The sequence below is a fragment of the Chiroxiphia lanceolata genome, chromosome Z, assembly GCF_009829145.1.
Source record: "Chiroxiphia lanceolata isolate bChiLan1 chromosome Z, bChiLan1.pri, whole genome shotgun sequence".
Classification (NCBI taxonomy): domain Eukaryota; kingdom Metazoa; phylum Chordata; class Aves; order Passeriformes; family Pipridae; genus Chiroxiphia; species Chiroxiphia lanceolata.
In genome coordinates this window covers 45088325-45106741 of record NC_045671.1, presented here as the reverse complement: position 1 = coordinate 45106741, position 18417 = coordinate 45088325, and the positions used below count along the sequence as shown (strand labels likewise).

The 18417-nt window shown below is 44.6% G+C and overlaps 1 long non-coding RNA gene and 1 other non-coding gene across 7 annotated transcripts; both read left to right on the top strand.

The window, feature by feature from the left end:
- Positions 1-11362: 11362 nt before the first annotated feature.
- LOC116780366 lies at positions 11363-16965 on the top strand. Of its 6 annotated transcripts, XR_004354437.1 has the most exons (4): positions 11366-12199; positions 13962-14035; positions 14506-14636; positions 15732-16965. It is a non-coding gene; the product is annotated as an uncharacterized LOC116780366 (long non-coding RNA). The 6 variants fall into 6 exon arrangements; XR_004354436.1 differs by having other exon boundaries at positions 11363-12051; positions 13962-14081; positions 14506-16965; XR_004354433.1 differs by having other exon boundaries at positions 11363-12199; positions 14506-16965.
- Positions 12391-12523, top strand: LOC116781274. The gene has a single exon (XR_004354841.1). It is a non-coding gene; the product is annotated as a small nucleolar RNA SNORA13 (small nucleolar RNA).
- Positions 16966-18417: the final 1452 nt, after the last annotated feature.

The window sequence follows — 18417 nt, the reverse complement described above, 5'->3', positions numbered from 1 at the left end:
TTTTATCCACTACATAACTAAGAATTGTTGTTAGTTGTGCCTTCAATTTATCATGTTCTGGTTTCATGAGGACAGTTATAATAAATAATATGATCACAGATTCAGACATTAGGAATTTAGATTTGCTGTGATCATCTAGAGCAGCAATCATATGAAGTAATTCCTTTTTTGAATTATGTTGCCACTTTCAGAAAAATTCTAACTATGATTGGACTCAATCAATCAGATTGAAAAAGAAAATAAATCCAGCAATGCATTAGCATCTCCCTCCCTTTGTAAATTGTTCCAATGATTATTTTTACCATCTTACAAGTTTTTCAGTAAGGAGAGAACTGTGGGATGTGTGACCAACATCCCTAATCCATATTTACTATAGGAAAAGCACTCTGATCACCATTTTCTCATGGTATCTGATTCTTTTGGCAAGTTTGCAGATACTACAAAGCTGAAAGGCTTGAGGGAAGGGATTCTATTCAGAGAAAGCTTGACAGGCTAGAGGGGTGGACCCATGAGAACCTCCTAAAATTTAACAAGGCCAAGTACAAGGTTCTGCACCCAGGAACAGGCAATCCTCAGTATCAATAGAGGCTGGTGGATGAATGGATTCAGAGCAACCTTGTGGAGAAGGACTAGGGCATCCTGGTGGATGAAAAATTGAACATGGACCCAACCATGTCCACTGGCAGCCCAGAAAGCCAATCATGTCTTGGGATGTATCCAAAGCATTGTAGGCAGCAGGTCGAGCAAGGGGATTCTACCTGAAATGACTACATTTTTCATATAATCAGTTAGTGGTTTATAGATAGAATGATTCTCACGTACCTATTCAAGCTCTCCTGTATCCACAGGCAAGAATAATAAATACCACAAACATTTAAAGTTTTTTCTTCCTACTGTTCACTTACATAATCAAAATCTGGACTGGCTATATTTGGCTTAAACTTCTCTCCAGGCAGCTGTCCCTGAGCTGCAAATCAACACCTGACTGTATCAGTAACACAGAGTTACTGATCTCCACTGATTTACTGGCTTGACTGTCATCAACAATCTCATCAGCATCTTCCCCAAGATGGACTACTTGTATATTGTAAGTATCACTTTACTTGAAGTACTGAGCTTTATGCATGCATATGTTTGGCTTGAAGTAATGCTAAAGATAATCTTCTTCATGTAGAAAACAGAATTTCAATGACAAGTCAAAGCTACCAAAGGTGAATCAGCTAAAAAATTAATGTTAACATTAATTTAGTTTTGCTATAAACAGAGTACTACTATACCCTGTCTGTTTTAGAGGTACGTCTAAGCATAATGACACAAAAACTAGTTTCTGTAAACTAATGCTGAAGTCCTGAAAGTACATAGGCTTCTCCAGAAGCTCTAAGTGGTGACATTTGCTTGCCCTTTGACTTTTTCTCATATTTATCTTTTTTTCCTCTAACTACATAGGCTGCAATAAATCATCCTCCTGACTTGAACATGTATTACAGCTTTTATATACAGTAAAATTTACATGAACCCGCCTAACTAATACATATGTGAGTACCTTACCTCTTTATACAAAGCATTATGAATCAATACTACTGTTGCATGAGTATAATAGCTTGTCCAAACTATCTTATTGACCTCATGAAGGTCTTGGACTAATCAATGTATCCCATCACTTTTCTATGTTGGTAGGATTGGAAGTGTTATATGGGGACATGCAAATTTCTAACAGCCCATCCTGAATCAATTTCCTTATAATCTGGGATAATCCTTTTCTTTCTTCTAGGGAGATGGGGTACTGTCTAATCCGAACAGGAGCTTCCATATATAGTTTTACCGAAAAAGGTTCTATTTTTAGTCTCTCCCTATTCCCATCTTCGGCCCATACCTCTGGATTTATATCTAAACCCTCACTTAATACAAAAAGTATAAGTTCTTTTCCCTGAAGTATTAGTCCTATCCCCAATAGCCCCATAAGTCTCTTCCCAATGAGTTTGTCCCAGCCTGGGGCACTGTTAATAAATCCCTTTTCAATGTCTGTCTTCCCATTCCCTCGTATCAATACAGAGGTTGCCACAAAAACTTCAAATTTCTCCTTAGTTCCCATTGCAATAACTTTCTGATCAGATACTTCTACTCCTAAAGGGGGCTGAAATACGCAAGTTGGTTGAGCTCTATGCTGGTTTGAAAGTTAACCAGCAGAGGAAACCAAGCCAACTCAAAGAGAGATTACAAGTCAGAATAACAATTTAATAAAATAATACAATAAGTACGACCACACAGACAAGCAACAGGCAATAACCCACAAAACCCAAATGTACAACCCAGCACCCCAGGGCACAAACGAAGCGGTGCTACCTGGGCCCCCCCTTGAGTCCAAAACAAAGGGAGAGGGGAAAAACCTGCTGGTGGGAGAGCTGCTGCAGTCCAACCAAAAGTGGTAATTGTAGTCCGGCCAAGGGTGGTGAAGAGTTGCAGGTTGAGAGCAATGAGCTGCGGTCCTCCTCTGGATCCCATGAGTGGTCCCCAAGGTTCCGAAACTCCAGGTTTATATACTCTCCAGTTCAGGTGGGAATGTTCAGTCCTCCCCTCAGAGCGGGGAATTCCATAAAAGGGTATGAGGGTGCTCATTCCATAAAAGGATATGAGGGTGCTCAGGAACATTCCCCCCCCCCCCGCAGGCCTCTACTGACAACAGTTTCTGGGAAATGGCATGGAGGGCTATAGAATACACAGTTTGGGCTATAGAATACACAGTTTGGGCTATACCCATTCAGTGATGAATCGGTCCCAGCTGTTCTAACCAGGACATTATCCACCCCTTATTCTATGCCGTCCATGTCATGCCCAAATTAACCCCCTTAAAAACTATGTCTCCTTAAAACTATATACACTTACATATATATATATATATATACAATGAAACATTACAGACCATTCTCACTCAAAATTAGGTCCCCTTGTGGTACACAACATGTCTCCCCATCTTTTTGCATTACCCACCAGGTGGAACCAGGTCCTTGAGCAAAAACAATCCCTCGGATGGGTTTGCCTTTGCTTGAGGTGGGACTAATCCAAACAGTCTTCCCTAACATTCCTCTCATATGCACCACAGGGACTTTATCTCCATCTACAGTATGTAAAAGTTCTGATTGAGCAGGGCCAGCTCGATTGATGGAGCCTCGGGTGTTGACCAACCAGGTGGCCTTTGCTAAATGCAGCTCCCAGTGTTTGAAAGTCTCCCCACACAGTGCCTTCAGGGTGGTTTTCAGCAGTCCATTGCACCGCTCAACTTTTCCAGCCGCTGGTGCATGGTAGGGGATATGATACACCCACTCAATGCCGTGCTCTTTGGCCCAGGTGTCTACGAGGCCATTCTTGAAATGGGTCCCATTATCAGACTCAATTCTCTCCGGGGTGCCATGTCGCCACAGGACTTGTTTTTCAAGGCCCAGGATGGTATTCCGGGCAGTGGCATGAGGCACAGGGTATGTCTCCAGCCATCCAGTACTTCCTTCTACCATGGTCAGTACATAGTGCTTGCCTTGGCGGGTTTTGGGGAGCGTGATGTAGTCAACTTGCCAGGCTTCCCCATACCTGTACTTTGACCACCGTCCGCCATACCATAGAGGCTTCACCCTCTTGGCCTGCTTGATGGCAGCACATGTCTCACAGTCATGGATGACCTGTGAGACAATGTCCTTGGTTAAGTCCACCCCTCGGTCACGAGCCCATCTGTATGTTGCATCTCTCCCCTGGTGACCGGAGGCATCATGGGCCCATCGAGCCAGAAATAATTCTCCTTTGTGCTGCCAATCCAGATCTACCTGAGAGACTTTAATCCTGGCAGCTCGGTCCGCCTGCTCGTTGTTACGATGCTCCTCAGTAGCCCGTTTCTTGCCTACATGAGCGTCTACGTGACCGACCTTCACACTCAGCTTCTCTACCCGGCCAGCGATGTCCTGCCACATCTCTGCCGCCCAGATGGGTTTCCCTTGGCGCTGCCAGTTGGCCTTTTTCCATCGTTCCAGCCATCCCCACAGAGCATTGGCCACCATCCATGAGTCAGTGTAGAGATAGAGTCTTGGCCACTTCTCTCGTTCAGCTATATCCAAAGCCAACTGAACGGCTTTAAGCTCTGCAAACTGACTTGACCCACCTTGTCCTTCAGTCGCTTCTGCAACTCGCCGTGTGGGGCTCCATACGGCTGCCTTCCATTTTCGGTTTGTCCCTACCATGCGACAGGAGCCATCCGTGAAGAGCGCATATCGCCTTTCATCTGCTGGTAGCTTATCATATGATGGGGCCTCCTCAGCCCGTGTCACCTGTTCCTCTTCTTCTTCAGAGGATAGTCCGAAACTCTCACCTTCGGGCCAATTGGTGATAATTTCCAGAATCCCAGGGCAATTAGGATTCCCTATCCGGGTTCGCTGCGTGATCAGAGCGATCCACTTACTCCATGTGGCATCGGTGGCGTGATGTGTAGAAGGAACTTTTCCCTTGAACATCCAGCCCAGCACTGGTAGTCGGGGTGCCAGGAGGAGCTGCACTTCGGTGCCGATCACTTCTGAGGCAGCTCGAACTCCTTCATAAGCAGCCAGGATCTCTTTCTCAGTTGGTGTATAGCTGGCTTCAGATCCTTTGTATCCCCGACTCCAGAATCCCAGCGGTCGTCCGCGGGTCTCCCCAGGCACCTTCTGCCAGAGGCTCCAGGAAGGGCCATTCTTCCCGGCTGCAGTGTAGAGCATGTTCTTCACGTCCTGTCCTGTCCTTACTGGCCCAAGGGCTACCGCATGGGCAATCTCCTGTTTAATTTGTTCAAAGGCTTGTTGTTGTTCAGGGCCCCACTGGAAATCATTTTTCTTCCGTGTCACAAGGTAGAGAGGGCTTACAATCTGGCTATACTCGGGGATATGCATCCTCCAAAAGCCCACAGCGCCTAGGAAAGCCTGTGTTTCCTTCTTGCTGGTTGGTGGGGACATGGCTGCTATTTTGTTAATTACCTCCACTGGAATTAGGCGGCGTCCATCTTGCCACTTCACTCCTAGGAACTGAATTTCCTGAGCAGGTCCCTTGACCTTACTCTGTTTAATGGCAAAACCAGCTCTTAGGAGAATCTGGATTATCTTCTCTCCTTTCTCGAAGACTTCGCCCGCTGTGTTCCCCCATACAATGATGTCGTCAATGTACTGTAGATGTTCTGGAGCCTCGCCCTTTTCCAGTGCAGTCTGGATCAGTCCATGGCAAATGCTGGGACTGTGTTTCCACCCCTGAGGCAGTCGATTCCAAGTGTACTGCACACCTCTCCAAGTGAAAGCAAATTGTGGTCTGCACTCCGCTGCCAAAGGAATGGAGAAAAAGGCATTGGCAATGTCAATGGTGGCGTACCACTTGGCTGCCTTGGACTCCAGCTCGTACTGGAGCTCCAGCATGTCCGGCACAGCAGCACTCAGGGGTGGTGTGACTTCATTGAGTCCACGGTAATCCACTGTCAGCCTCCACTCTCCGCTGGACTTACGCACTGGCCATATAGGGCTATTAAAGGGTGAGCGAGTCTTGCTGACCACCCCCTGGCTCTCCAAGTCACGGATCATCTTATGTATAGGGGTCACAGAGTCTCGGTCGGTGCGGTATTGCCGACGGTGCACTGTTGCTGTGGCTATCGGTACCAATTGTTCTTCAACCTTCAGCAGTCCCACAGCAGAGGGGTCCTCTGAGAGACCAGGCAAGGTGTTCAACTGTCTGATTTCCTCTGTCTCCACAGTAGCTATGCCAAAAGCCCAGCGAAGTCCTTTTGGGTCTTTGAAATACCCACTCCTCAGGTAATCTATGCCAAGGATGCACGGGGCCTCTGGGCCAGTCACGATGGGGTTTCTGTGCCATTCCTTCCCAGTCAGGCTCACTTCAGCTTCCAGTACAGTCAGCTGTTGGGATCCCCCTGTTACCCCAGAAATAGAGATGGATTCTGCCCCTATGTATCTTGATGGCATTAAAGTACATTGTGCGCCGGTGTCCACTAAAGCCTTATATCTTTGTGGCTCTGGTGTGCCAGGCCACCGAATCCACACTGTCCAATAGACTCGATTGTCCCTCTCCTCTACCTGGCTAGAGGCAGGGCACCCCTAATCCCGGTCATGGTACTCGTTGTGCTCTTCTTGTGAGTATGACCTGGAGGTCCCTTCAAGAGGATCAGACGTATCATCATTCCTGTACCGTCTGGAGTCTTGCCCACGAGAGACTGGAGCAACATTTACCCTTGAAGAGTTCCTTGTGGCACTTGTTCCTCTTTTCAGTTCACGTACCCGGGCTGCTAAGGAAGAGGTGGGTTTCCCATCCCACTTCCTCATATCTTCTCCGTGCTCACGGAGGTAAAACCATAGATTGCCACGTGGAGTGTGTTCTCTCTCCTTAGCTGGGGGACGCTGGCTCCTAATAGCAGAGACTCTTGTTTGTCCTGGCGCGATATGGAAGATCCCTTCCTTAATTTCTTCTCTTAGCTTCTGGTGTCCCTCTTCAATCTTCTCTTCCAGGCTTCGGACATGTTCGGCCAGTTTGGTTTCCACACATGAGACATGGGCTCGCAGTGGAGCGGTGACAGTGTCTTCATAAATCCTGAGTTTACTGACCAACGCGCCCACCTTGTCCTCTCCTTCCCTCCATTGCAGCGTTGCTAAGTAGCGGGAATACATTTCTGGCCCGAGTCGTGCAAACTTTAACCACATCTGGGATGTGCACTGTACAGCATCTGGACTTTTAGGGAATCTTTCATCCTCTGAAAAGATTATCTCCAGTACAGCTAATTCTCTTAAACACCGGATACCTTGTTCCATCATGTTCCACTGTCCTTGCTGTATGTGGAGGTCCTCCTTACAAAGGTATCTCTCCCTCACACTGGACAACAGTCGCCGCCAGAGGCTGAGAGTTTCCTGCCTCCTTCCAATCCCCTGGTCAATGACTACATCTCGAGACAGGGATCCCAGCTGTCTGGCTTCACTCCCATCTAGGATTGTATCGTTAGCTGCGGCATCCCAGATTCGGAGCAGCCAGGTCAGAATGGACTCATTCGCCTGTCGTGTGAACTCTCTCCGGAGCTCACGTAGCTCACCCAGGGATAGGGACCGAGTGATTATTTCTGGCTCTGTCTCCTCCGGTGGATGTGAAGGTCCTGCCTCTTCATCATCATTTGCTATACGGACTGATTTAGTCTTTGATTTCCTTTTCTGGACAGGGGTGACTGCTATTGGTTTGGGTTGTTCTTCTGGCTCCTCGATGGTTTGTGTGGACACGGTGCCGGTTGATTCATTTCTTTCTCCCTCTGACTCAGTTGTGGTTTGGGTGGACGTGGTACCTGTGGATCTGCTCCTTCTCTCCTCCCCCTGACAGCACTGTACCATGTCAAGTAGTGTCTGGTAGGCAGTGGCCAGGGCCCAGCAGGTTGCTGTGAGCTGACCATCTCTGGAGCTGCCAGAGCATTTTCCCTTCACCAGTCTTATCATGCTAACAGGATCCTGCAGTTGTTCAGGGGTGAATTTCCAGATCATTGGAGGAGAAAACTTCTCCAAATACTGGCCAATGTCCTCCCACTTCCCGTGCCACTCAGCATTATCTGCTCCCAGGGCAGGCGTCCAAACAACCTCCCTAGAAGGCCCTGTTCTGACCCTAAACATGGTGTAGACAGTACAGAGCAGACAAAACAACACTAAAAATAACATTATGCTGTCCTTAACATCAAAAGGGAACTCAATATTTCCAAAAACTGTTGTAGCAGGTCTGAAGGGGAAGAAGGAGGTGAGAGGCTGGAAACAACCATTCCCCCCTGTTTCCCCAAAGGGCTGGGTGCGATTTTTAATGAGGCCCCAGAGGTAGCAACCCAAACCAGGACAGGCAAACAGGACTGAATACACATTTACAATGAAACTCATTGCTTCTGATGTTATGATGACATAAATATAGTAAACTAATAAAGCAATTTGGATCCCTCTCCCTGGTTTTAAAGAGAGCATCAAAACAGGTAAATAGTTCCCCATTTGTGGAAATATGAACATGCTCAGATACAACATCCACGTGAATGCATCAAACAACATGGTAATCAGGGAGTTTCTATATCCAAATAGACAAATGCTTAAAATGAAATTGTGATTCTGACTTCTCTCTCTCTGCCCCACGAGTGGGCGCCAAAAATATGCTGGTTTGAAAGTTAACCAGCAGAGGAAACCAAGCCAACTCAAAGAGAGATTACAAGTCAGAATAACAATTTAATAAAATAATACAATAAGTACGACCACACAGACAAGCAACAGGCAATAACCCACAAAACCCAAATGTACAACCCAGCACCCCAGGGCACAAACGAAGCGGTGCTACCTGGGCCCCCCCTTGAGTCCAAAACAAAGGGAGAGGGGAAAAACCTGCTGGTGGGAGAGCTGCTGCAGTCCAACCAAAAGTGGTAATTGTAGTCCGGCCAAGGGTGGTGAAGAGCTGCAGGTTGAGAGCAATGAGCTGCGGTCCTCCTCTGGATCCCACGAGTGGTAAAAGGGTTCCGAAACTCCAGGTTTATATACTCTCCAGTTCAGGTGGGAATGTTCAGTCCTCCCCTCAGAGCGGGGAATTCCATAAAAGGGTATGAGGGTGCTCATTCCATAAAAGGATATGAGGGTGCTCAGGAACATTCCCCCCCCCCCCCCCCCCCCTCGCAGGCCTCTACTGACAACAGTTTCTGGGAAATGGCATGGAGGGCTATAGAATACACAGTTTGGGCTATACCCATTCAGTGATGAATCGGTCCCAGCTGTTCTAACCAGGACAGCTCCCAAATCCACCAGAAAGGTGGTGTCTTCCTCCTGGGGTCCTAATTTCAAATTTATCAGGGGCTCCCTTTCTGTTTCTAGCCCCAGGAGATAGAGCCCCTGACACCTCTAAAGGACCCCTAGTTCAAGTACTCCAAATGTCCTTCTGTTGCCTCGGGCATTCTCTCTTGAAATGTCCTTTCTACCCACAATAAAAGCAGTTTCCCTTCCCCTCTTGTACAGGCGGGCGAGCCAAATTCATTCCTAACTTCTGCGGCACCCGAGGAGGTCCCCTGAAAGTTTGAACTTCTTGTCCCTTGCCGCCTTCATGATTACCATACCTCTTTTTGACGTCCCTGCACATCCCTGTCCTGTAACCTGTCTATTCCCCTGTTTATTCACCTCTATAACTGTGGCTACCATCAGCCGGGTCTTTTGTCTCTATCTCTCTTCATCTCTCCAAACACATACTTTCTGCGCTTCCTTTAGCAATTCATTCAGATCTTTTCCACTCCAGTGCTCTAATTTCTCTAACTTTTTCCTAATACCTATCCATGAATGAGTCACAAAGTTAGCCTTCAACAACTGTTACCCTATTGAAGTGTCTAACCAAACTCCAGAATATTGCTGTATATCTTTTTTCAGTCTCTCTAACAATTCAGTTGGTGATTCTGCACCGGGGGTGCTGCTTCCTGAATTCCCTTCACAATACAATTCTGATAATCTGTCATATTTTGTCTTCCTTCCTCTGTGTTCTCATTCCAATTTGGATGAGCCACAAGCATCTTCTGCTCTCCATTTTGATCGTGCACCCCTTGGAGATGTTCCCTGTCCCAAATATGGATTACTGTTGCCCTGATCATTTCCCTCGCCTCCACAGAAAATAATATCCCTATTACAGGTTGCATTTCGTCCGATATGTACATATTAGGTCCTAAAAACTGGTCAAATTGCTCTGCCAGACCTAATGGATCTTCTAGTATCTTCTTTCTTTATGCCCTTCCCAAATTCCCGTACTTCAGTACTTGTCAGAGGGACATTCACATAGCCTGTACCCCCTTGTGCCCCCTGCATCGGGACTTCTCTAAGGGGATACAGTTCCCTGGGTGTCTCCAAACCCTCTCTCCTCCTGGCTCTACCCTGTGTCTGGGGAGGACCTGGAGAAGGTGCTGAGTCTGAGTTTTGCATCTCATTCTCCCCAGGATTATACGGGGGAGGATTTGGGATCATATTACCTGAAGGATTTTCTAAAGGATCCCACTCAGGACCCTTCTTCTTTTTCTGGTCACTCTGGTCACTACTTTGATCACTACTAACTGTATGGACCGGGAACAGCCCCATATACCCTACTCAGCAAGCAGCATATTCACTTTCCTCTACAATCTCTTCCTATTCACCTAAACATTCAATGCCTGACAAATCCAATCTTCAAATGAACCAAACTGGGGCCAGTAAACATTGTCTGATCTTATAGCACCTTTAGTCCACTCATACCTACAGTATTGGATCATAACCACCTTATCCTTATCCCGAGTGTCTCCCAGCTTGTCCTACATATCCAGCATCATACCCAATGGGCTGTCTTGAGGAATGCCTAGGGTCTTTCCTGACCCTTTCTTTCCTGGGGACCTTTTACTTTTCCTGGCCCCTATCCTGAGGAATGAACACATGTGCTCCGGGATATGGTCCTCCCTTGGCACACACACTCTCCGTACACTCCCGAGCCTCCTCTTCTACTGGAGTCACCCAAAAGCCTTTTTCCTAAGCCGGAACCACTCAAAAGCCTTCTTTCTTAAGCCAGAACCACTCACGGTCCTTCACCCCAAAGAGTACCTCACTCTTGCTCCACAACAACCATTTCGTCCTTTCACCGGCCAGTCCCCTTACAGGGACATGGAACCGCGGCTAGAAGGACTCCGCACTCACTTCACACCTTTTGGTATGTCTCAACCACACACACACACACTCCTCTGACCCAACCGTTCGGTAATACTTCGAGGATAGCCCTTCTCTTTTCTTACCGGGTCCCATGCATGAGGTTTAACGGTTGCTGGGGATTTATTTTTATACTGGATCCTGTTTCCTTCCCCCGCCCCTTCTTTGTTTCATGCCATCCATCCTAGGGTCCTCAGCCGCTGCCATCCCAGGAGAGGGCTCAGGCCTCTGGACTGAAATCGGTGGGCCACGCCTTCCAGGTTCACTGATCCCCCAAGCAGATCGGTGGACGTTGAATCCCAGACGAGTCCCCAGACTGTGAGAAATAACTCTAATTAAAATTTCAGAGATGGCCAAATGAAGTGAAACAAAGAACTTTATTATCAGCTCACTGGGTGCACCAGACTTGTGGCCAGGTCTAAGCACACCCTGAAATGGGAGAGGCGAGCCCTTTTAAGATCCCTTGATTTATATAACCACTGCCTCACTCCTCCCATGCCAAACCTCACTTCTTTTCTTCCTTAAAAGGCAATAAAATCTTCCTCTTGCAGTCCATTGGTTGTTTTAACCAACCTACCAGGTTGTTTCCCTGCCCCAGCCGCATGGTCCCCTGGCAGTGAGCCCAGACTGGTCTTACTGCCTTACATACTTTCTGATCCGCCTTCACACCATAACTGTAAGCAACAGTAAGTAACTGTAAGCGGAACTGAAAGCAACAGTAACTGTAAGCAGCCTACTAGTCCTTGACCACAAAATGGCTCCTCACCTCTTCAAACAAAATGGCTTCTAGGTATCTCAACAGGAGGTACCCATGGAAACCCCTGCTTGTAATAAAACCACCTTATTTATTTCCTACACCATGAACTCCCTCCATCCCAGCCCCTGTGCCACCCCCTCACACCGCACTGGGCACACACTACGCATGCACACCTGGCGGTGTTGTGGAGCTCCCCATCTCCCTCCTCGGGGTGTCTCCACCATGGTCCGGTGGGTGGCCCCGGCCAGTGTTGCCTCACATCTTGGCACCTTTCACCAGGTGGATTCACTTGCTCAGGACTCCATCTGCTTGGACGGCCACAGCTGTAGCCTCGCGTGTGCAGCAGACCCAGTATGTCATCTCTGTGCTGCAGGAGGAGGAGGCAGCACATGGCATCCTCCCCTGCTTTCAAGAGTAGTGGTTCAACCCTCTGGGGCAAGGCGGGAGCAGAGGGGCACTGATCAGTCCCACAGCAGGACTGTGCAGAGGAGCAGTTGTGATCAACTTCTAATCAACTTGTAATCTTCGATTGTGGTGATGGGAACACGCAGAGCCTGCTGTCTTTTGGAAACCAGGCAATTCTTTCAAGTATTCTTTCTGGGCTCCTTGTATTGTTCATATATCTTTGTGACTCTTCCAAGTAAAGTGTGGGGGGGTTTTCCTGGATAGAACCAGTGGAAGTCTGTCGATGGCCTCAGCAAGTACCAGCACGACTGAAAGATGTCCCGAGAACACGGTGTGCTTGGCTTTTCTTAATAAAAATGTGTTCTATATAAAATATTTATTCATTTATTCACAATCACATATTCATTTATTCACAATAATTTAATTGTGAAATTTTAAGTATTTGGCAGTTAATGAATTGCTCTTTTTTAAGTGCCGTGAGCTTGATTTTGAAGGGGTGATCAGTTCTAATACTTGAATTTTGGCCTTTGTGTTGCCCATTCATTCCTGCCCAGAGTGAGTGAGGTGTCAAAAAAGGCAAATAGGAGTTCCTGCTCAAACTGTTTTAAGGAGCTGATTATTTGCCTTTCTCCTTCCTGTTTTTGCAAGGACAAAAAAACCAACTTGTTGAAAATATATAGTTGAGCAGCTAGGTAGTAGATTTTATACTTCAGTCTTTTAAAATGAATAATCTCATCATTATTAAAAGAGGGAAAACTAAAATTATAATGGCCACTTTTAGCATTGTTTAGCAGACCTGTCTATCATGACTTCATACATCTGCAAGTAAATAGTACTGTGTGGCCTCTAGTTTTCCTGCTGTAAAAAGATATCTACAGCTTCAGAATACTCAGCTACAGAAAATATGAAAATCTACTTCAATGGTGAAAAAATATGGTTTGCTTTTGTGGATTTCAGGGTTTGTTATTAATGTCTGGTGTAAGAACAAAATAAAGAGGTTTAATCCAGCTATAGGACTGTTTGGTATTGAATAATATATAGTCTACTCTTTTTCTGGGCTTTCCCTGATGCACTTTTGGAAGTGTAAAGTATATGTTAAGGCTACCAGATTCATGCCAGGATGTTTAATGCTCTGAATGCTTGTTACAGAGTTCTAGTGTGTTTTGCTGGGAGTTTAGGAGCTCCTGGAGACAGCCCTGTGTGGTGAAAGCCTCTGAGCGTGAGAAGGGCATGTAGGAAAAAGCCACAAAGTACTGATTGCACTGAGCTGTCCTGCAACTTGCCTCTTAGGGTAACAATAATCTCTTGTGCAGCTCTGTCCTTCAGGCTACTCCTACAGTAAAGCATACTTTCTGTTGAAAAAGAAGTTTGTCAGCATGACTTTAGAGCAGAAATTAGAACTGAACCAGTGAGAGTGAGATAGCCTCATGGCTACATTCTCATTAGCAAAAGTAAAGTGGAAACCATAAAGTTGAAAAATTTGGTGTGAGTGGCCTATTAGACCAGTACGTGGCTGCCAGTGTGTCCAAGAGAAGCCTATGCCTTTTCAAGTTTGTTTTAGGGGGGTAATACGGTGGAGCAGTTCAGAATACAGGGACTGAAAACATCAAAAGACTGGCAAAACATGAAATCTTAGAATCTTACACACAAGATGTTTTTTCACTGTAAAATCTTGAAAAAGCCAAAACTACTGAAGAGCAGAGTAGTGCAAGTCAGCACCAAATTCAGTAGTATAAACAAGGCATCAATAAAAATTGCATGCATTATCAAACATTTCTTCATTGCTGAAACTGTGGTTTGTGTAACCTCAATATGCAAGGACAGGGCCAGTAATCCAAGTCTTTGAAGCCAGGAACTTCTTGATGAGTACTGGAAATGTGATGTAAGAATGATCCAGTACTACATCACTGGGGTTTTTTAGGGTTTTTTCCCCAGGAAAAAATGTAGCAGAAATCTTCAGTGCAGTAATGAAACTCCTTCAATGATCTTAAAAATACTGGCATTAGGAAGTTTCATGCAATGAAATGTGCAAATCTACTTGAGCAATGTGAAAAACACAGACACACCTAATGTTTTACCACTGCTGCTTATAGAAAATGAACCTGTGAAGTCTATCCAGACCTTTGGCACTACAGACACTGAATTTTTTGCAAGGCTGAGGAGTAAGGTGGGCACTCTTCGTATGAAACCTGTTGGACACCGGGAGGAGAAATGTATGTGTAATCCATTATTAGTAATGTATATAATATCAGGACTGCTGCTTGGTTTTCAACATAAAATTACTAAATCTTGTCTTTCTATTATTAGTGTTCTCTCAAACTGACGTATGCATATTGTATGCATGAGTTAGTACAAAACATTCTGTTGAACCCCATCATCCAGAAAGTGTTATTACTGCCACCAGCTTGTAAATAGTATCTGAACTCTTGATTAGGTGGGCAAAGAGCTCCTATTGCTTGTAGGCTTTTTAAAAATTAGATTTGCACACTCCAGCTTTTCACTTTTTTCCCAAAGAGATGAGGGGCAAGTTGATCCTTGTAATTTTGTATCAGTCTCACAGATTTAGAGGATGTTACTGAAAACAGTTATGTGCTACCGTATGTCCAGTCTCACAATATGTTTACTTTTTTTCCCCAGGAAGAATTGTTAGAACCAGCCTGAGACCAACTAGCACTAATCCCTAAGAAACAAAAAACTGTTTAAAAGATGGACTATTAAGCCTGCATGTAGTAACACAAGTCACTTTTAACTTACTAGAGCAGTGTCTGGTAATGTTTATGTAGACAAAAAATGAAGATTCATGTTTCTGTTCTTAGAATTTCTACCTTTCCCAAGCTATAATAGCATTTGCTTCTGTTTGACAGTCCTGACTTCCTCTGAATTATTGTTGGGATACTAATGTACCCCTTTGGATTCAACAAACTCTGGGAGCTGCCAAATGGTTGGGATGTAAAACCATTATAGTACTCAGAGATAGGGTTAGCTGAGATTTGTATTGTGGTGAGCAAAAGTAGAAATTCAAATGTAGCAAACCTGGGTTTAAAAATAGCAGTAAAGGTATCTCTACAACACGGAAAGCTGTAATCTTGGCTTATTACTACCTTGATCAGCTCTGTAATATGGTACTCAACTAAACTTGAAGTAGAGTGAAATACTCTTGAGACAACAACTGGAAATGCTGCTTGGTTTTTTTTAGGAAGACTTAACATAAAAAAGAGCAAATGCTGAAATTGTTTATCTTCCAATGTCTGATTTTTCAGTATTGAATGCAGCACATTATTAATACTAAGTCTAAGTTCATTTTTGGTTTGTCAAGAAGGAAGGAGGTTTAGACAAGAGTAATTAATTTTTATGATCCAACATGTAATTACTGGATGCATTTGAAAGTTTAGGGTTTCTGTTAGGGATTACATTCCCTGAGGATACCATCTGTTCATCAGTCTTTGTTCTTAGAAGTATAAGACTGACAGGAGTAGCTTCTAAGATTTTATACAAACGAACAAAAAACACAACAAAAAACCCCAACTCTAGAGAGTAACAGCTAATGCCAGGTTTTGATGATGGATATCTAAAATGTTAATTACCTTCCAACAGGAAAAAATGTAGAACCTTAAGCTTCAGTGTGTAATACAGGTTTCATTGTGGGGTGGAAAGTGGAAAAAAGTGAGGTAGAGGGAGGAGTAGGTGGGTGTAAGGGTCACAGATTACTAAAATAGTAATTTGGTAAACATGAAATATTGTGTTAAGCATTAGGACTGCCTTATATTTTGTATGAGTGGCTAACTGGATTGTACCCTTGAATAAAATGTCAGACTATTTATTTATTTTTCTTTTCCCCCTTCCTCTGTTTTACCTGAATACAGTGTCTGACCAATTGTTGGAGTTCGTAGTATTAAAAAGTAAAAGGGAGAGCAGATTCTGAGGTGGTTTTAAGAGAGCAAGAGAACAAAGATCTGTGAGCTAGGTGTTGTACCAACTCTCCTTCCTGTTACATGCCTCCAGCCCTCTCTGGAAGAGGGCTCTCCATACCAGAAGCTGCAAATTAGAACTTTTGAGAAGTGTGCACAGAAAGAAAACTGCCTTGTTCCAAATTACTCTTCACGTTTTAACACCCTGCAGCTAAGATTAAGACTTGCTCTGTTAAACGGAAACAGTCTATCTGTGGGGGCATTCTTGAACATAAATCCATTGCCCCTTCTGCCCAGCAAAGGGGCTCATTTGTAGTAAATTTAATGGTAGTAGTTTATGAAGAATGTGAAGTACATTCTGGTAGCCTCACTGAGAAAATACATGCACAGTTGTAGCTGGTTTTGAGATTTTAACATTGCAGCAAGTGAAGTGTATCATTTACATAGTGACCAGCTGGGAGGGCAGTGGTTTTCTTCACTTTTGTATTGCGTCTGGTAGAGAGGGAGTTAATTTTCCCTGCAGCAGCCCTCGTAGTGCTTGGCCCTGTATTGGCAGCTAGAATGGTGTTGATAACCAGTGTTTTGGCTACTGCATCAAGGCTGTCTCTTCAACATTCTCCCCTCAGTAGGCTGGGGGTGGGCAAAATCTTGGGAGGGGGCAAGATCTTGTTTGGGACAGCTGACCAAAGGGATATTCCAAACCATAGGAGTCTGCTCAGCAATAAAAGCTAAAGAGAAAGGATAAGGAAGGGGGGGGAGGGGCATTAATTCTTATGATGTTCCTATTCTGGAGCAATCTACTATGTGTACTGGAAGTCCCAGAAAGTGGATGGATGTCATGTGCTGATGGGAAGTAGAAAGCAAATCTTTTGGGTTTGTTTGTTGTTCTTTTGTTTGGTTGGGGTTTTTTTCCCCATCTCCATGTGCCTTCTGCTTTTGTTTTATTAAACTGCCTTTATCTTGACCCACAAGGTTTCTTTACATCTGATTTTCTCTCCCCTCCCCCATCTTGCTAAGGAGGGGAAGTGATAGAGAAGCTTCATGGGCACCTGGTGTCCAGCCAAGGTCAACCCACCACAACTCTTACTCAGGAGACAAATAAGAGGGAGAAAACAGACACATTAAGGAGAGAGTGTCTGTGTGTTTGGTTTGACAGCTTAGTCTGCTGTTGTTTTTCTGGTGATATTTAGGTAAGGAAATGGTAGTGGGGATATACACTGGAAATATAAAACTTGGGCTGACAAATTCCTGCTATGAGGACAAATACTTAATCTGAAGTAACGGTATCCTCAAGTGGATTTTAATCGGTACTATACCTGTTTTTACCAGATGGTGGTGTCAAATGAATCTGTGTTTCTGAAGGCTTTGCACCTTTGTGTAACGTAAATAACACACACAGGCAACCATGGTATGCCCTAAAAATTCAAGTTTTACTTGACTTTTAAATAACCTGGACACGAGTATTGACACATTCATCTATCAACCTCAATTTAAAATAAAGCACACAGTTGCTTCATGAATACTTAATGTACACAGAACATATGCATCACATTGATATGTTTATGTATGTTGTTTTCAAACATCTTTCTAGGGAGTTTTGAATTAAACAGACCTTCCCAAAAGAAAACGCACTATTTATTCAGTTCATTATTCACCTGTATAAAGGTAATGGATTTGGCAACTTAAATGGTATTGACTTTTTTTTCCAACCAACATCTTCAATATAATGAACATGTTTAGAATACAAGTTGCAAGTGATGCTGGTGAATAGGTGCAGTACAGAAAACAGCAGGTCAAGAGTAGCCTCTAATGAAAGCAACCAGCTAACTAAGCAAAGGAACCAATATGAGATATACAAAAATGCTTTCGTGTTGTGATTGTAAGCCCTCTTATTGTATAAAACACGTTTCACAAAAGGTTTATCTATGTTGTAGCTGTTGCTAATTATTGAGAGAGTTCTGTAACTTACCAGTGCTTAGCACTTAGAGACGTCTCAGAAGAGATAAATGCAGAGGCACAAAGTTATATTTGTCAGCCTGAGATCAATTCAACAGAATTAGGATGAGAATATCTCAAATATCAGTCCTTTTTGTCCAGATGAGTAGAGATCTGTGTAGCATCAACCCCAGGGTACATTTTGCCTGACACAGTTATGCGGCTCATGTCTTTTGCCTGACTCTTTGCCTGACCCATCAGGAGGTACAAGCATTTTGGACTGACATCCAAACTCCAGACCTGAAAATCCATGCCTCTAGGCAGTGAAAGCCCCAAGAGTGCTGGGGAAGGGTAGCAACAGTGGAAAGGGCAAGGTGTAGCTCAGAGCTGTAAGAGGTCAGTCGCTGGAGTAGTGCTGGTTTAGATCTACAAAGCACAGCTGTGACACAATAAGTGCTTTCAGTGATTGATCACTTGTAGGTGTCTCACAACAATAAAAAAATCATAAAAAGGGTGCCTTTCCTCAAATGACAGGAGAAGCAGCTTGAAGGGAAAGGAGGCTCATACATATGGAAGAAATTCCCTTTTCTGTTCTATTAGCTGACAATGACGTCCCAAGTTTTGCCTTGTTTTGGCACAGACAATGTGTAATACAGGCATTATATGCTTAATCTTTCCTTTGTGGATACAAAACTGTATTGTAGTG